Source organism: Callorhinchus milii, unplaced genomic scaffold (assembly GCF_018977255.1).
Source record: "Callorhinchus milii isolate IMCB2004 unplaced genomic scaffold, IMCB_Cmil_1.0 Scaffold3, whole genome shotgun sequence".
Taxonomy (NCBI): Eukaryota; Metazoa; Chordata; class Chondrichthyes; order Chimaeriformes; family Callorhinchidae; genus Callorhinchus; species Callorhinchus milii.
The window spans coordinates 9,981,668-9,999,850 of NW_024704744.1; positions in this window are offsets into that span (position 1 = coordinate 9,981,668).

Sequence of the window (18,183 nt, forward strand, 5' to 3'; positions counted from 1 at the left end):
CCTCTGTTCATTATTTTGAAGACTTTGGATCATATTATGCAATCCCACACTTCGTCACACACACATATTTTTCCAATTAGAGGCTGATTTAGTTCAGATAATCTATTCATACCTCATTGATCTAAGACTTGGTTTTCTTTGAACCTTTCCAATGCCTCTAGGTCTTTTTGTAAGCGTGCTTCCTAAAACTGGACATAATACGCCAAAACTTTTCAGTGCCAGTTAGTTAGTGTCTATTCAAATGTGCAATGTTTTGTAATATCTGTCATACCATGTGACAGCACACTTGATATCAGTACAAAGCAAATACATTTCCCTCATTTGATGACAAAGCCTTCACATTGTAATCCTACTTGCTACTCATATTTGTACACTTCAAATTTCTCAGCAGTAAATTCCATTTGATATTAATTAGCTCTGTTGCTAAGCCTTTGTAGATCTCTTTGAAGAATATAACCTTCCTTGGAATAACCTGCTTTCCTGTGTAAATTTGCATCATCTGCAAACGTAAACTATCACAATGTTTTCTTCAATTTTCTTCAAAGTTGCAAATAAATACTCTTAGGAGCGGGTTTTGGGGATGAAGCCCTGGGAAATCTGATTGCAACTTTCCACGCGTGCTGTTGCTAAGTATTTCTTACTTTGTGGCAAATGAAACCCAACAAAATACACAGTCAATTCAGTTTACAGTATATTCTGTAAAGCGCTTTGAGAATTCTCAACGACATGATAAGGCGCTATATCAAATGCAAGGATTATTATTAATAAAATATTTTATCCCTAATGCTAGAGGATGGACTGAGAGCAATGATTAGATAAGATGTTTCAGAAGGAACCTGATATAACATTCTATATAGTATATAACATTCTAAATTTGACTGAAAAGTAAACCCAGTGCAATTATTTTAGACAAGCCAATGAACAGAATAAGTAGACACAGGTTCAGGGTTATGAAAGGAATTTCAGGGCAGACACCAGAAAGTATTCATTTACACAGAGAGTAATTGATGATTGGAATGGATTAGCAGAAGGGGTGATTGGGGCCATGATGCTGGACAATATTTGAGAAACAGATTGATAATGTAATGGCACCATGGTTGGATAGGTGATCTAGAAAGATGAGATGAAATGGGCCAAAAGGCCTTCTTATTCTGAACCTCTCATAATAATCCCTTCAAAAAAGAATAATTTGGTCACTCAATCCACAATTGATTGTGGGACACTGCTGTGCGCAATTGGTTGCCACGTTTCACCCACNAAATATACTGTCATTTCACTTTACAGTATATTCTGTGAAGCGCTTTGAGATGTTTCAAAGGGGTGATAAGGCGCTATATCAAATACAAGGATTATTATTGTTAAACACTATACAAATGTAATTTTGCTGTTGATGTATTATCTCATAAATGCTTCCATTGTTGTCATGGAAGCTTTGGACACAAATTCTATTCATGGCTGGCTTGAATTCTGTTAGTGTGCTGAAACATCAGGTCACAGATGTTTTATGCGTATAAATATCACCACCAATTTGTCAGTAGTCTACAGAGTAATAGCCGAGAAGCCAGTTGGTTCCCAACTCATTAACAGTTCCAGCACCTGCTCCTATCTCTGCAAAGCAACAGTAGGTGCTGCCTCTGAGAACATGAAACCCACACCAACATTAACACCAAGGTGTCAGTTTGGCTCAGTTGGTAGCAAGCTCACCTCTGGGTTGCAAAGTTCTATAATAATAATAATCCTTGCATTTGATATAGCGCTTTATCACATCTTCGAGATGTCTCAGAGCACTTCGTAGAACAAACTGTAAAGTGAATTGACTGCATATTTTGTGGGCGAAACGCAGCAGCCAATTGCGCACAGCAAGTTTTGAGTTCAGGACTCATGTTGGGAATCCGGTTCATAATCTCGTCAGACAATCTAGTGCATTATAAGCAGAGAGCTGCTTTGTTGGAAGTATTGCTTGGATGATATGATAAACTGAGACTCTGTTTGCCTGTCTTCAGGTGGAGATTAAAGATCTCATGGCACTATTTCAAAAGATAGCTTCTCTCAGTGTCCTGGCAAACAATCTTTCAGATTGGGAATTGCTGTGCTCAGTTTAGTTGCTGCAATTGCCTACAGAAAAACAGTTGATGTATGTGACAGTAATTACTTTGAAACACTTTGATTTTATAAGAGCTTTGAAGATACAGCTTAATAATAATCCTTGCATTTGATGAAGCACCTTTCACATAGGAGGGCCATAATAATAATCATCATCATCATTTCAAAGCACTTCACAGGCTTTTACTGTAAAGTGCAGTAACTGTGTATTTTGTAAATTCATACATTAATTAATTAAGTCATTCATTTATTCTTTCATTGACACCAGAGACTCTTAACACTGATGGAGTTACATCTTGGTTAGTTGCAAATACAGTTTGAAGGCCTTCTATCTCCTCTGGGTACCCTAGGTTAAATATGCAGCCATTACGCAGTATATTTGTTCACTAAGGGAGCACTTCTAAGGCACAGAATTCCAACTATAGTTGATGTGGACTTAGCATTCTCAGAGGTGGCACCTCTATTGATGTTTCATTTCTGAGTGTCAAAAGCAGATAATAATCTGAAATGTGTTTTACAGCAGTTAAGCACTGCCTGGCTGAAGAGAGACTCTGTTACATGTCTTGAATGACTGCAGTGTGAATAATGTGTATTATCATATGAATATGAATAAATTAAAAGTATACAATAAATCTTCCTTTTAGTTTATCTACAAAACACTGCATTACGCAACACTTTGTATTTGCAGCCACATTTTATCGATGGCACTTCACAATGTTTATTTTTAGCAAAATAACTTTTATATACACCATACAAATTTACGAATGTTCAAGTATTTACCAGTGCTCAAATGTCTGGTGTGAAATGTATCCTGGCAGTCTAAACTCCATTTCTAGAGCAGCACAAAATTGTCACAAAGAGACACTAAATTGTTGGACTTACTCACGTCCTGCTTATGCTATAATATGGAGCAGGAATCCTCATTTATATTTTTGTATTCCCAATCGAATTGGTCAGAGGCTAAGGAGTGTTCTGTAATTTAGGCCTATACAGAAGTCTAATCTTGGGCATTAGATTTTAGCATCATTTGAAGAGTCAGTCAGCTTCGGAAGAAATGAGGGCATTGCTGATCTTTATAAAAAGAAGACCCTTACATTTGGTATATCATCTTTCATGTTGGAAGTATTTCACAGGAAATACTATGAAGTGCAGTAACTGTGTGCTTTGTGGGCAAATGTGACAGCCAGTTTGTGAACCGCAATGTCCCATTGAGTAATACCATGGGATCTTAAACATCCACCTGAACAAGCAGATGGGACCTCAGTTTAAAGTCTCATCCATCGGATTGCAACTCCAAAAATGCAGCGCCCCACCAACACTGCATTGGAATGTTAGCCTCGGCTATGTGAGTTCAAAGTGGGGCATGAACCCACAACCTTTTGCATTTAATGGATACACTGCATTGATTCTATTACCATCATGAAATCTGTGCATGTTAATAAAGATTTAGAGCAAAAGGTAAAGTCTTGGAGGGATTTACGGGGAGAGTTGTAACTAGAACGAATTGACTTGATGATTATGAGTAGGGATTATTTGAGTTGGTCAGCAGTGACTGTAATCCTGCAGGGAATAATCCCATTCCCTGTGCTAGTGACTGTACTTCTCAATGACCTTGAAAAATACATTGAATGTGGCAGATGTGCAGCAAAACATTTAACAAGTTGAAATTCCTTGAGTATGCAACATTATCATTTCTTTTTGAAAATAATTATTATTGATAATGTAATAAGAAGTAATTATGATGACTCTGGGCTAAAAAAAATGGATTATGTATTAAAATGTGGGCTTCGTAGCACCCAGTACAAAATTTAAATTTAAATGGTAATATTGTTTGGACAGAATTACCATCTGTTCGTATTTTATTATATGGCTTCCTACCCCGCAGCAAGTGCGCTCACTGCAATAGCCGAGCAATTAAAACAATTATTAAGGAGTGAAATACAGTGGAATTCAGTTAATTGAATATCGGGCAATTGAATAGTTTGGTTTATTGAATAATTTTCGTGGTCAAATTGAGTATTCAATTAACAGGATTTTACTGTATTGTGAAAAGTGTTTCATTATTACAGTCCATCAGGAATTTCAATGATAGAGTAAGTTAGGGATAGAAGCACCTCTATTTGGGCATGATAACTCAACGGTATTACAATAAGCAAGCCTTTCAAGCCACTTCTTCCAGAGATAACTAAGATTCCCAGGCCCGCTCCTACCTGTATAAATCACTCGGAATAACCGATAAAGCCTCTGTAAGATATTGAAATAATCCATCACTTAAATGAAAAACAAAGATGCCGAGTCTAAGTAGTAAGCAAAAAATGAACAGCAACCAATATTTGATTGAGGATGTTGAGGTATCATCTTGAATTAGTCTAATGACTTATCTGGCACCTGGAGACTCCAGGGCAAAGAATAAAGTGCATCGACAGCAACAAGAATGGAAAGTGTTTAAAAAGACATATTGGTATTAGGTGTTCAACAATCTGCTCATATGTAGCACTGTTAGCGTAGGATAATGGCTTGAATCACATTACAGAGATGGATTGGGATACTTAGAAAAGTTGCAGGTATGGAGTAGAAGGAAGGTGACCAAAATAAAGCACTGCCTAAGAGGTAGGATTCTAGAATGAAAGAATGAAGGTGTATGACAGAGGGATTTTGGAAAAGAGTACCAGAGAATGGGGGTAATTTGGCTGAAAGCTCACCTGCCATTGGTGAGGTGAGGGTTCTTGAAGTAGACCTGAGTTAGTAGAGTGAAATGAGTAGGTAAGCTGACCACTCTACTGCATTGTCTAAAGTGAAGTCCTTCATCACCCATACAAAAGTCCGTCCCCATCACACTTGTCCTTGCCAGGCTCCACTGGCTAACAATTAGCAAGCAGATCAATTTCAAGTTCCTCTCAACAACAACAACAAGATTCCATTTATAGAGCGCCTTTCACGTCGGGAGGACGTCCCAAGGCGCTGAAAGCTTGTTTTCAAATCCCTTCATGCATCCGCACCTCCTTACCTATCCAATTTGCTTACTCCCCACTCCACCACCTGCTGCCAACCGCTCGGCTGGTTCCAGCCTCTTGTTTGACCCTGCCTCCTGCGTTTTCCAATGAATGCACAGGCACTATACTAATTGACAGCAATTACCTGTGAAGTGATTTAAAATGTTTTCACATTATGGACTCAATATCAATTGCAAGGATTATGTTATTATATCTGAACTAGTACATTATGTTGGCCTCCACAATACACAGATACTAACTTTACTGTAGGTCCTGTGAAGAGCTTTGAGATTTCCTCCTGGCATGAAAGGCGCTACATCAAATACAAGGGTTTAAAGCTGCCTTTATTCTTATCCTTCTCAGTGAACATAGTCCAAATCATGACCGAAAAACCTCAAGCATTTTTATTTCTAAATAGAACACACATAAGGGATAAAAGAATAGAGGGGTTTAAGAGAGGGAATGAGGAGAGGTGGAGGTGCATGTGAAGTATAAACACTGGCACAGCCTAGTTAAGTTGTACGCCTTATTTTGGGTTGTGGCAGGTTATAGTATTCCATGTGATTGGAGTGATTTTCCCCAGTCAGTCATCTCATTTTTGTCAGATCCTTTATTGGGAGGGACTTTCCTTGGGACTCATCATGAATATTTCCACCTCAATATAAAACTGATCTCATTACCACTGAATTGGACACAGTGTTCGAGATCACCAGTCAGAATCCTTTTTTTTAATAAGAGAACATCACATTGACGCAAAAGAATACTGGTTGACAGTATAGCATGTAAATTCAGAAGAGGCAATCAGCTGTGATCATTGAATTGGATAGCAAAAGAACTCGCTCACTCGAGGAATTGTTTCAGAATGAGAGGAAATAGCTACGCTGACTTGCTGCAGTTGGGGAAAGAGCTGAGGAGACACAGTCCGCAGTGCGGGTGAAACAGACACAAAGAAGCCTTCCAGCAAACATGGAGAAAGAACTGTAGAAGCTTTTGATCAACAGAAAAGGCTGTAATTGAACATCCCAGTAGCGAGACGTGCCCGAGGCTTTTGATGTTAATGCAAATGGAAGACAATTGCATTCTGTTTGCCTACCCATTTGGAGAAGGTGTTTGACCGGGGATTGCTCCTCGGAGACAAGAATGTCCAAAGGCATGCCATTAAAATGTTCACATTATAAATGTGCACTCAATCTATCGACATATGGGGTGTCACCCCCACCCAAACCCCCAATTCTTAAGTCATTTATCCAGTTGAAGCAATTTTTTGAGGGTCAGCTGGATGTCTGCCACAAGCAATAACCCATCACTAGGCTTACTCAGTCCTTTTCAAAAGCTAAGGACATCAAGTTATTTTTTTTCTTGAAACACTTTTTCCTTGTCCTGCTTGTAGCATTTGACTCCCAACTTCTTTGTGTTGAGTTTATATTTGTGTGATGTGAGAGCACCGTGATTCCCCCTCCTGCATAATAGATACTGGATAATCAGAAACTCCTCTCAATAGTTGGCAAGCAGGAATTATTTGATCACACAGAGGGTTATGGAAATGTGGAATGCATTCTTCCTAGTAGGCAAAATCAATATGTTTTATTGATTTCAATATCAAGAAGATAGGCAGATAAGTTGGATAGATAGGCAAGTGAGGTAAATAGGTAGGTGATAAGAATCAAAGTGTTGTGACTGTAGACATCCCTGTGTGCAAATTGGCTGCATTGTGTGATGCAGCCAATTTGTACACAGCGATGTCCTACAAATATCCATGAAAGTAAATGAAAAATATTATCTGAGGCATTGAGGAGGAGAAACTCCCTTCTCTTTTCAAATGGTAAGTGCATACCAGAAGAAAGCAAGCAAGGAAGGAAAGAAGGAAGCAGACTTTTTAGGCTAAATTTCGCCCACAAAATATACAGTCAATTCACTTTATATTCTGTGAAGCACTTTAAGATGTCTAAACAACATGATAAGGTGCTATACCAGATGTAAGGATTACTATTATTATTAAGTGACCTCCTCCTGAACATATTTCCTTGAATTTTTCCCTCGTTCAATTCCTCTTTGCCAAAACGTGCACAACATGAACTGGCTTATTTTAAATTTCAGTAACTTTTTTGTATATTGATTATCAGCCTGTCAAACAGATTTGATGCTCAGCTAATTACTGTAACAAGCACATATGTTACATCTCCACATTGCTCAGAACATTCAATGTTAATTTGCTTTTCAATTTAACACAAACTTCTAAGACCTCACTGATCTTACACAACGCAAATAAAATCTCTATCTGATTAATAGGTATCAAGAATATTGACTTATCGCACTCAGGAAAATAACTTCTGCGAAATATTTGTAAATTGTTATAGATATTTGAACCCTTAAAGACTGGCTACCTCTCATATTGTTTAAAGATTCCAGCAATAAATGAGATTGTTGATTTGATACAAGTGTTTTAACCATTATCTTGCATGAATTAGTCAGTCTTTGGGCATCACAACACTGACCCGGGGGGTGGTGTTAATTGACCATAAGCACGGTCGAAGAGTAAGGTCTTCAGACGGGATCTGAAGATGGAAAATGTGGGGGCAAGTGGGAGAGATAGAGGAAGAGTGTTCCAGATTTTCGGAGCATAATGGCTGAAAGGACCTGAGGGACAAGCAGGAGGCTGGAGCAGGTCAAACGGAGGCAGTGGGTAGTGGATTGGGGAGTAAGAAGGTCGGGCATGAAGTGTTTTCATGACGAGTGTGAGGACCCATTCTTGCAACAAGTTGTCTGTTATTTTTATTCTTCTATTCCGGTCTTCCTGGCACACAGAATCTGAATATTTTCTTTGATGCAACCTTTGATCTAGGTGTCAGCCAGGTTCAATTGGTAACACTCTCACCTTTGAGTCAGAAGGTTATGCGGGTTCAAGTGCCATGTCGGAAATTTGAGCTTATAGTATAAGGCCTGACTGACACTCCAGGTGCAGTGACGCATTGTCAGAGGTCTTTTGGATGAGATGATAAACTGAGGTCCCATTTTCCTGTTCAAGCAGCTGTTAAAGATCTCAAACAGAGAATGGAGTTTTCTAGTTTCGTGGCCAACTGTATCCCAGATAAAATTGGTCACTCACTTCAAGGCTCACATTTCTGTGCACAAATTGGCTGCCTGTGTTTGCCTGCAAAATGCACAATTATGACCCTTTAGAGTAAATCATGTGAAGTGTTTTGAGACAAGCTCCCGACTTAAAAGGTACCGTATCAGATGTGAGCATAATTTCCCTGACTCTGACACAACAGAATATCAAAAAATAGCATCTGTGGGAGAGAGACAAGAAAGAAAAAGAATCAAACTACTGCAGCGAAATACAAAGTATGAAATTGCATGTAGACATTTGAGCTGATGAAACGAAATGCAATCCACTCCTTATGTTCGTGTGAGGCAGATATGGTATACAGCTTCTTCACAATTTGAAGAAGACCACTTCCTTTATGCCAGGACAAAAACAATTATGCCTCAAATATACAAGGACAAAGATAAACTCAGCCACACAGATTATCATTGAATCAGAATAGGCTAATGTGCTGCAAAAATATTAACTACTATCATATCCACAAAGGATTCAACAAGAACAACAAATTAAATTTGTATAGCGTCTTTCAGGTCAGGAGGACGTCCCAAGAAATTGGACAGTAAAGGATTCGCAGCTGGGGATTAGGATCAGGAGAGGTGCAGGGCAGGGAGGATAGGGATAGGAGGCTGACCAAAGGCCCAGTAGAAGAGGAAGGTCTTGAGTCATGCCTTGAAGAAGGCAAAGGAGGGAGCGAGGCAAAGGGACTGTGGGATGCAGTTCCAGAGGGCAGAAGCAGAAAGTCTGAAGGCCCGACCTCCGATGGTGGGGCAGTCAGGGCAGGGGACTTGGAACAGGTGAGTCTACTGAGTAGAGGGAGCGGACAGGCTGGTATAGGGTTAGCAGGTCACAGAATTGGGAAAATACGCTAAAAAAATTCAAAGTTATACGAAAGAAATCCTCTCTGGTCAGTAGGCTAAGAGTTGAGATGGAAGAAGATAATAAACAGATATTCACTCCTGATGTTTTTTGGAAAGTAGAGAGTATGTGAATATCTTTATATGCTATATCATAATAATTTTGTATCTGGTCTCTGGTTAAACAGCCTCCAGATCGTGATACGATATCACCAGCACAAAAAAAATGCTAGAAAGGCTTTACTCAGAAAGTTGCTTGGGGAAATGATTGAAGTTCAAGTAGCACAGTTTTGTGTGCTATTCATCCATTGTTTCAGTTGTATTCGGATTGGAAGCCCATAGTCTAAAATACCATTAAGATTTTTGTATAATAATCGTTGCATTATATCAAATGCAAGCATTATTATTATTAGTACTGCAGATCTGTAAACTGTCCAGGGTAGGAAGAGGCTTTTCTATAACCAGTTACATTATAACAAAAACATCTATATATATATATGTAACTGGGTCACACTGTATTTCATTTAAGATCAGGGGATGGATATTTTGCATGACTTTAGGCTTATGGCCATTGTCTTAAAATATGAGATTGTACAGAATTTTGGAATTCCAGAATCATGTAACATGTCAGAAGGATTGTGTGGGAATATTACTGTACATAGGACCATTCTTTGAACAAATAGCTTAAATGACTGCTGAGCGCTCAGCATTGCAATATACTGTGCATTCTAGTGAACTTGTACTAGGAGAAAACTGCAGAAGCATTGGGTCGATAGTATTTATTATTATTATTATTATTATTATCATTATTCAGGTTGCTGCCTCCACAGCTCAGCTCATTGCTGTCCCAACTGAAGGTAAGGATCAAAAGATACAGGAGAAATTGGCTGCTGGAGCTAATGTTTACCTTCTTGTGGATATTAGGTTAAATACATTTAATGGTAACATAGATAAGTTATTGCAAACTCCACACATAGGGTAAAAGTAATAGTTCACCATTATCTCATAGAGCAAATTTAATTTTCAAAATTCGTATTACCAACACTTTTTTTTTCCTAGTTTGGGCAAAAACCTTATGTAATCAAAAGCAACTCAGAAAGTCAGTAAGATGACTTCGCTGGTACCCATGAGTTTGCAATGACAAGATTTCATTTCATGAAAGAAGCAGAAACTGCTTGTGCAGCCAATATCATGGTATATTAGAGAGTGCTACAATTACTGGAGAGTGATATAGTGAAGGGTTATTTCAGCTGCTTCTGACTCACAGACGATAAAACTTTTCATGCAGTAGTTGCACAATCTTATCCTATTTCCCATCAGTTCTTGGCCTCGGTCTCTCTCTTGCATAACTGCATGAATTATCATTCATAATTGTTATGCAGAAGCTGATGTAATTGATAATGCAGTACATTTGAATTAACGAGTGCTCTGTTAATGAGAACATTTATATAAAGGGAACATTTGCTCAGAGACTTGTTAATTCCCCATAAATACTATACTGTTTATATGAAAAGTGATCGGTCAAAGCAAACAGTATGCTTCCCAATAAGCCTCACTTTCTGAGCAGCCACCCATAGTCTTAAAGAATTTCCACACTCTGCAAATGAGAATTTCAGAACCAGTTTGGGCTACTTTGAATGAGAAAATGTAAGGATTACTGATGATTATGGTTCAGTCTAATGATGGCTGATTGAAGTAGAAATAACAATTTAATTACAGCAATATCATAAGCGAAATACACTCAGCCTTCTCCAACCAAAGGATATAAGTATTCTTTAGCTTATATAAATTTGTCCAAATTACTTCTAAACATTGTACAACATTCCTGTTTCTTCTGGTGCTGAAATCCAGCGACTGCCTTCAGGCACAAATGTTGCATCAAAGTCTTGGTGTAAATGCCTCTCCCTGTCCCAACTGACTTTGTCACAAAAATTGAGCCTGAAGGTTTTAGCAATGCTTTGCCGATGATGTAGATTGGTGCATTGGTGCCACTACATGATATAAACTTAACTCAGCTTAGGTTGAGTTAAGTCGCTATCTTGTCATATAATACCCATAATAATAATAATGATCTTTACATTAATATAGCACTTTTCACATCAGGAGAATAATAATAATCTTTCCATTTAACATAGCGCCTTATCACGTCTTCGAGATGTCTCAAAGCTCTTCACAGGATATCCTGTAAAGTGCAGTGAGTGTGTGTTTTCAGTGCCTTGGGACGTCCTCCCGACGTGAAAGACGCTCTATAAATGGAATCTTGTTGTTGTTGTTGTTTTGTGGACAAACATGGCAGCCAATGTGTGCACGATCAGCCATGAAGTGGATGATGAATTTTATCTGGAGATGGTTGGCCAGGATACCAGGAGAAATTCCCTTCTCTTTTCGAATAATGAATCTGTCTGATACAATACAAAATTACATTTGTATAGAGTCTTTCACATCAGGAGGACGTCCCAAAGCGCTGAACGATGAGTAATGATGATGTGAACATTGACATCACTGAAGAAACATCAAACAATTCTCCCTTTAGACGAAACACAGCATTGTCTTCAATAAACAAAATCAGCTGAAAAGAAAACACCAGTTCTCACGATCTACCTCCTTTCACTATTCATGTTCATTTCGTTAGTAATTCACATATGTGCACCCGAGTGTATAATTAATAAAACTAAAATATTCACCTTCATTAGTTTCTATGGAAACCTATTCCTTTTCTGTTAAGTGTACAATATTAAGAATAATTTAAGCGTATGTTTCCACCATAGTCTATACCCACAATCCACACCTAATCAAATGATTAATGGGCCCTATTTTCACCCAAATGAGTAAGTTTAACACCTCATTATTCATTAACTACCAGAGTTAGTCTTTTCCAAATGCCTTGCTAACAAGCTCTTTAATCAGTTCGGGCTATTTATTACATATCTTATACCAACAACAATTTACAGATTCAGGCTATTGAGTTTACTTCACAATATCAGCTATTGAGTTTACTTCACAATATCAGCTGGACATTAAAGATCCCTGGCACTATTCGAAAAGAGGAGAGGTTTTTCCTAGAATCCTGGTCAACAACCTCCAGATAAAATTAGTTATTCGTTCGTCCTACAATACAATACGAATTTACATTTCGATAACGCCTTTCACATTGTGAGTTAGTCCAAGCTGAGCGTGGGAACTGAGGTAGGGGCAAGGGAAAGTGTGGTGAAAGAGTAAGGGCTTGAGATGGACCTTGAAAAAATTAAGGGAGGGGCAAGTCAGGTGGACTCTGGGATGGAGTTCCAGAAAGTGGGGTCAAACAGGCTGAAAGCTTGACTGCCAATGGTGAGGATTGTAGGGTGGGGGGACATGAATCAGCCTAGTGCCTGCTGAGCAAAGGGAGTGAACGGGTTGGTATGGTTTGACTCGGCAGCCAATTGCGCACAGCAATGTCTCACAAACAGTCATGGATTCAAAATGACCAATTTTATTATTGTTTTGTTTTTGGAGGGATTATTATTAGGCGTGTGGAGTAAGGCAACTTGCCCAAGGTTTCGCCCTGCCTGGAATTGAACCCAGGTGTCTCAATTGCAAGGTGAGGTGCTCTAACCACTGAGCTACACGACTCCACAAGGATAATAATAATAATAATCCTTGCATTTTGATATAGCGCTTTTCACGTCGGGAGGATGTCCCAAAGCGCTTCACAGAACACACTGCAAAGTGAATTGACTGTATATTTGTGGGCGAACGCGGCAGCCAATTGCGCACAGCAATGTCCCACAAACAGTCTTAGATTGAAGATGACCAATTTATTATTGTTTTTGGTTTTGGAGGGATTATTATTAGGCGTGTGGAGTAAGGAAACTTGCCCAAGGTTTCGCCCTGCCTGGAATTGAACCCTGGTCTCTCGCTTGCAAAGCAAGTGCTCTGACCACTGAGCTACAACAACAACAACAACAACAACAAGATTCCATTTATAAAGCGCCTTTCACGTCAGGAGGACGTCCCAAGGCGCTGCACAGTTGGGTCATGACCCGAGCAGGGGGGAAATGGTCAGGGTGAGGGGAGGGAAGGGAGGGAGCGAGGAGGGGGAAATGGTCAGGGTGAGGGGAGGGAAGGGAGGGAGCGAGGAGGGGGAAGAGAGTCGAGAGGGGAGCTGAAGGCTCGGTCAAAGAGAAAGGTTTTGAGACCGGCCTTGAAGGAGGAAAGGGAGGAAGCAAGGCGAAGGCACTGGGGGATGGAGTTCCAGAGCCTCGGGGCTGAGAGGCTGAAGGCCCGACCACCGATGGTAGGGCGGTTGGGGCGGGGGACGTGGAGCAGACCAGAGCCAGAGGAATGGAGGGTACGGGCAGGTAGGTAGGCGGATAGTAGGTTGGAGAGGTAGGAGGGAGCAAGGCCGTGAATGGCCTTGTAGGTGAGGATGAGGATCTTGAATTCGATCCTCTGAAGGATGGGGAGCCAGTGGAGGCGAGCGAGGGTGGGAGTGATGTGGTCCCGAAGCCTGGTGCGGGACAGTACACGAGCTGCAGAGTTCTGAATGACCTGCAGCTTGTGGAGGGAGGTGGCGGGAAGGCCGGCGAGGAGAGAGTTCCCGTAGTCCAGCCTTGAGGTGACAAAGGCGTGGACCAGGGTTTCAGCAGTGTGAGGGGTGAGGTAGTGCCGTAGTCTGGCGATGTTCCGAAGGTGATGGAAGGCGGTGCCAGTTGTAGTGCGGATGTGAGGGAGAAAGGACAGCTCAGGGTCGAACAATAGGACTCCGATAGGGATAGGGCTGATAGAGCCCAGTGGGCTTATGGAGCCCAGTGCAAAAAAGGACTTGGGATGCAGAGTTCTGCAACTTTAAAGGGAAGAGTGAATAATCTGGCAAGCAGAGAGTTATTGTAGTCAAACCTGGACATGATGAATGAGTGGATTAATTTCTCAGTGGCCCAAGGAGAGGTAGTGGCAGAGGCAGGCAATGTGATGCAAGTGGGGGGAAGCTGATTGGGTCAGAGCACCGATGTAGGGTTGAAAGGACAATTGGGAATTGAATGAAACAATGAGGTTCTGCATCAGCTCCTCAAGGTGGTGTACATCCAATATAGATAGATGCTCAGTGCCTAAGGTCAGAAGACACTGATGGGAGCCAGGCAGGTGAACCTCTGGTTTGTCGACATTCAATTGGAGAAAGTTAAAGCTCGCCAAGGTTTCACTTTTGATGGGTCAATCGGTCAGAGCCAGAATAATAATAATAAAAATAATAATCCTTGCATTTGATATAGCTCCTTATCATGTCTTCGAGAATCTCAAAGGGCTTCACAGAATATACTATAAAGTGAATTGACTGTATATTTTGTGGGCTGCAGTGGTCCTGGAATCAAGGGTGGAGGCAGAGAGATAAAGTTGAATGTCATCTAATGTTTGTGGGTCATTGCTGTGTGCAAGCTGGCCTGTTTCCAATGAGTTGGGGTACGAGTGTGAAAAATCATTTCAAGATTAATAATCATTTGTCACTCTTACGTGAGATGAGGGCATCTGATATTTCACAGAAATTGGCTCATTTATTTCAAAATCCAATTGTGTAAAAGATGCTATTCTTATTCGTACTATTTTGATTGACACTCTAGTTATGTGGTGGGATTGCTGCATTGTCAGAGGTGATGAGACTTTATATGAGATGTTAAACCTAGGTCCTGTCTACCTGTGAAAGTTAAAAATCCCACAGCACAATTCAAAAAGCAAATGGAGTTTCTGCCGGTATCCAAGCCAAACATTTCCCTAGATAAGATGGCTTCTTAGCTGTTTGAGGTACTGTGTGCAAATTGGCTGCTGTTTGCCAACAAATACGCAGTCACTCCACTTTCTAGTAAATTCTGTGAAGTGCTTTGAGAAGTCTCAACTTTATGATAAGCCACTTTACTGAATGCAAGGATTATTAGGATTATTTAAGAAGAATGGCATGGGCAGATAATGGGTCATATAACTGTAGAGATTTACAGAGCAGAAGAAGAACATTCAGCCCATTGTGTCTATGCTGGCTCTTTTTAAGAGCAATCCTTTCAGTCCCATTTAGCTGCTCTTTCCTCATATCTCTGCAGTTGACTCCTTTCTAAGTATTTATGCACTTCCCTATTGAAAGATAATATAAATTCTGCCTCAACTATTGCTCCCCTAACTCCTCTTGGCATGAAAAAACATTCCCCTAACCTTCCCAGTTACAAGTTAACGTAAGTTGGTGCCCTCTAGTCACTGACTCACCAACCAGTGGAAATAAATAATTTCTACCTATTAACTCAATCAAAATTCCTTCTAATTTTAAAAACTTCTATCAGGTCATCCATCCGCTGTCTTTGTTCCATGGCAAAAAGTCCCAGTTCCTACATTCACTGCTCATAGGTCAAAATCACTCATCCCTGGTATCATCCTGATGAATCTCCTCATATTTACATTCCCAATTCAGGTTGGATACCCTGCAATCTGAATGGTTTCTTTCCCAGGCACTGACTAAGGACTAAATTAATCACTTCACCAGGTGGGCACAAAACACCAGTTTCCATCATGCAGCCACTTAAAAAAAAACACTGCAATTTCTAAACAATACCTTTCGATACCTTTGAAGCAAGCATGCATGATTAAAACCCTCCTGCAACATTTGACTTCCTGCTCTTTAATCATAGGTTACACTTTTTGCATGCGTAACTTTTAAAACCACTCGTTAGTGTGTTTGTTTTATCCAAGCCGGCCCATTTGTCTTCCCATGGCTTTCATACACGTAGCTGTTTTTTTTACACTCGCACAAACACAAGCCTAAATGCTAACTACTTTGTGTTCTGTCACTTAAATGCTTAATGTCTGGTCTAACCTTTCTGAAGGAACAATGGTGGATGAATTATTGTAAGTGACGTTATAATTTCTAATTCCAGCATGATTTCAACCTCTATGACTCAAATGGTGAATAAATGTGGGGAGGGAAATTGCCATGTTTTTTTTATTAGAGACTTAGACTACCGATTTGACTGTGAAATATTCAACCTGAATTTAAATCAGAAACCTGAACAAAAAATAAATAAGGAAGTTCAGAAAGAAGCTGCCGAGGCCCATAATTTTGCCATGTCTTAGCCTAAGCGACTATTTGCTTTCAAATTTAAGTGCTAAATTGTGGGCTCTTCTTAAATTTAGCCCTAATTTTACCGCAGTTCTTAAAATGAAATCAGCTTCTAAATTAAAACATCTTGCAATTGTACAACACTGCTGGTACATGATACTGTTATAGGATACACACATGATACAGTGGTGACAAAATAATAGTAATAATCCTTGCATTTGATATAGCGCCTTATCACATCTTCGAGATGTCCCAAAGCGCTTCACAGATCATACTGTAAAGTGAATTAACTGTATATTTTGTGGGTGAAATTCTGCAGCCAATTGCACACAGTAGGCTGGCTGTGCTATCATCAGCAGTGCACAGGAATACTGCGGACCTGCCTGGATCAGGAGCCAGACTACTAAGACCAACAAAGAGGGCTGGCTCGATTCCAACATGCCATTGCCAGGCATGTCACCTTGGAGCCAGTTCAGCCACATTGAGACCCCGCTAAGACAGATAGAGAATAAGTGAGATGAATGAACTTAAGGAGAGAGTTTCAGAGTGTGGGCTGAAAGCTCAGCCACTGATAGTGAGGCAGAGGGAGTGAGGAACACATGGCAGGTTTGCATGGACAGGAGATTGAGGCTAGAGAAGGTCACAGAGGTAAGGAGTGGATAGAATGTGGAGGGATTTGTGGACAGATTGAGCAACTCAAAGTGAATCCACTGGGAGACAGTGGAGCTTCATCAGGACAGGTTGATGACCAAGTGAAGCTCATTGGTAAGAATTTCAACAGCTGAATTTCAAATGATCTGTTGCTTGTGGTTGGTAGAGCTAGGGAAACAGTGAGGAAGGCTTTGGTGGAGTTCAGTCTGGAGGTAACTGTAGAATGGATGAGGTTTTTGGTCACATTGAGTGTTAAAGAGGGACGGTGGGCAATGTGAAAAAAATGAAGAGTGATTTTGGTGAGGAGTTGGATATGCAGAGGCATTGGCTAAGATATAATTTAAGGATGCATTTTTTGAAGAAGTGTAATTAAGAAAGGCACTGAGCAAGCAAGGTTCAGTAAAGAAATGCCTAAAAACTCAAAGTATGGAAAAGAACAATGGCAGACAAGGGTACTGGATATCAATATGTTTCCGAAGTTATTTACAACAATAAAAAATTACATTTATATAGCGACTTTCACATCAGGAGGATGTCCCACGTGAACAGATGGAGTAACTGAAAGAATGAAAACAAATTGTCGATCAGAAATTTGACTGATTAATAATATTAATATTTGAAATAGTAACTGTTTACACCAGTTAAAATAAATAGTAATTCTTGTATTTGGCATAACATCTTATCACCTGGTGGAGAATTGTGTGGAGTTAAACACTGGCATGGTTTGGTTGGGCTGAATGACCTCTTTCTGTGTTGAACATTCCACATAAATCTATGTAAACCTGAACAAAATGTGTCATAGCTCTTTGATAATGCATTTTTCAGGAGGACATCTCAAAGTGCTTCACAGAATTTTACCATAAAGTGTAGTGACTGTGTACCTGTAGGCAAACTCAATAATTTGTGCACAACCATGTTATACAAACAGCCATGAAGTGAATGATTAATTTTATGTGGCATATTGTTGTTCAGGAGGTACTCCCTGTTCTCTTTGAATAGTGCATTGGGATCTATCACTGGCAGATGGAACCCACAACAACAACAAAATTACATTTATAGAGCGGCTTTCACGTCGGGAGGACATCCCAAAGTGCTGAACAGTCAGGTGTCGGGGCCCAAAAATGGGGGAGGGGTGGTGTAGGGGTGAGGGAAGGCAGAGAAGTGGGAAGGAGACCAAAGGCACGGTTGAAGAGAAGGGTCTTGAGACTGACCTTGAAGGAGGCAAGGGAGGAAGCGAGGTGAAGGGACCATGGGATGGAGTTCCAGAGTGTGGGGGCAGAGAAGCTGAAAGCCCGGCCACCGATGGTAGGGCGGGTCAGGCAGGAGACATGGAGCAGGTCAGAGCTCGATGAACGGAGGGAGCGGGCAGGTTGGTAGGGAGTCAGCAGTTCAGAGAGGTAGGAGAGG